The following is a 2,156-nucleotide window of genomic DNA, read 5'->3' on the forward strand; positions in this document are numbered from 1 at the left end:
AGACGATGGACTCTGAAAAACAAACTGAGGGTTCTAGAGGGGAGGGGGGTGGGAGGATGGGTTGGCCTGGTGGTGGGTATTGAGGAGGGCACGTTCTGCATGGAGCACTGGGTGTTATGCACAAACAATGAATCATGGAACACTTCATCTAGAACTAATGATGTAATGTATGGGGATTAACATAAGAATAAAAAAATAATAAGAAAAAAAAAAAAGTTCCAGAGAGACATATGGTGGTGATGGTTGCACAACAATTGTACATTCATGTACTTAATGTTACTAAATTGTACACTTAAAAATGGTTAAAATGGGGGTGTGCCTTGGTAGCACAGTCGTTTAAGAGTCTGACTCTTGGTTTTGGTTCAGGTTATGATCTCAGGATCATGAGATCAAGCCCCATGTCAGGCTCCATGCTCAGCACAGAGTCTGCTTGAGATTCTCTCTGCCCCTCCCATTCATGCTCTCATGCTCTCCCTCCCCCCACCACTCTCTCTAAAATAAATAAATAAATCTTTTTTAAAAGTGGTTAAAATGGTAAATATTATGTTATGTGTAGTTTACCATATTTTTTAATTTTTATTTAAATTTTACTCAGTTAATATACAGTGAAATATTGGTTTCTGGATACTATCATTTTTTAAATGGTAAGATAGTTTTTTTTTTTTTTCAGTGAACCTGGGGAGACACTACAGGTATTCTTACTAACATCAGTAACAAAACAAAGATGTCCACCATCATCACAACCATTTATACTGGTGATGCTAGCCAAAGCAATTAGATATGGAAAAGAAATCAGATATATAAAAATTGAGAGAGAGGTGAGACTATCACTGATAATGGATGGTATCACTGCAACCAGGAAATCATGAGAGAATCAACGAAAGCTGCTACTACAAACAATAGTTCAGAAAGGTAGAAGCAAGATTGACATTAGACTTTTCCATGCCTTGTTCAGCTAATGAAAATATGTCCCATCCAGAAAGATGTTTAGAAAAGGCACCTCTTTCTGGTGGTCATAGCCCCATGAGCATGCTGCCTGACCAGGAAAGGGCAAGCTGAGTTCAACTCTCACTTAACAGATAGCAGGGAAGGCAACATCAGTTATAGAAGCAATAAAAAAGACAAAGCATCTAGGAAAAACTTAAGAAGAAATGTGTAAACCTTCAGAATAAAACTTCAAGATGCTCCTGAAGAATACAATGGTAGACTTTTTTAAATGGAAGGACGTACCGTGTTCTTGACAGGAAGACTCAACATCAAAAGATGTCAACTCTCTTTAAGTTCATTTAATTAAAGATGAATACCATCTCAATTTAAAAGAGGAGATTTTTCTGGAGAAATAATTCTAAAGTCTATATGAAAAACAGGAAGAACCAAGAAATTATGAAAAGAAAGAAGAATGAGGAAGGGCCAACTTTAAGAGGTATTAAATGTACTCTAAAGATCCAATACTTAGACATCCAAAAATTAAAACTGAATGGAAGACACACTAGTGGAAAAGGTTAGAAAACCCAGAAATAGAGTCAAATGTATATGTGAAACAAATGTCTGACTAAAGCTACATCTTAAATCTGTGGCAACAAAGATGGACTTTATAATAAAGGAGGGTAGTGCAACCAACCATTTGGAAAAAGATAAACTGGATCCATCCCTCACAGAAAATACCAGAATAACCTCCAAATGTGTCAGAGATTTAAGTGTAAGAAAATGAAACCATCAAAAATAATAGAAAAATTCAAGAACAGAAAAAAAAATCCAAGGCTTTTATAACATTGAATAGGAAGATCTTTCTGACTCAAAAGTTTTTTTAAGACTCAAAAATTCAGTAGCCATAAAAAAGTTGAGAGATTAGTTCATCTAAAGATATCAAAGTCAAAAACATTTATATGGCAAAGATATCATATTCAATACAGATATTAGATGATATTAGGGAATTATGGTTAATTTTCTTAGATGTAATAATGGTACACTTGTGTAAGAAAATGTTCTTCTTTTATGAGGTGCTTGCTGAAGGGCTTGGCTTTAAAGAGACGTGCTGTATGCACCTTATGTTTATATGCACAACTCACACCTTTGTACACTCATGTCTGCATGTGCCCAAACACATGCATTCACACAGGCACACGTTCAAACACACAGTAAGGCCAAGGTGGTAA

Source organism: Leptonychotes weddellii, chromosome 8 (assembly GCF_054177405.1).
Source record: "Leptonychotes weddellii isolate Sample4059 chromosome 8, ASM5417740v2, whole genome shotgun sequence".
NCBI lineage: Eukaryota > Metazoa > Chordata > Mammalia > Carnivora > Phocidae > Leptonychotes > Leptonychotes weddellii.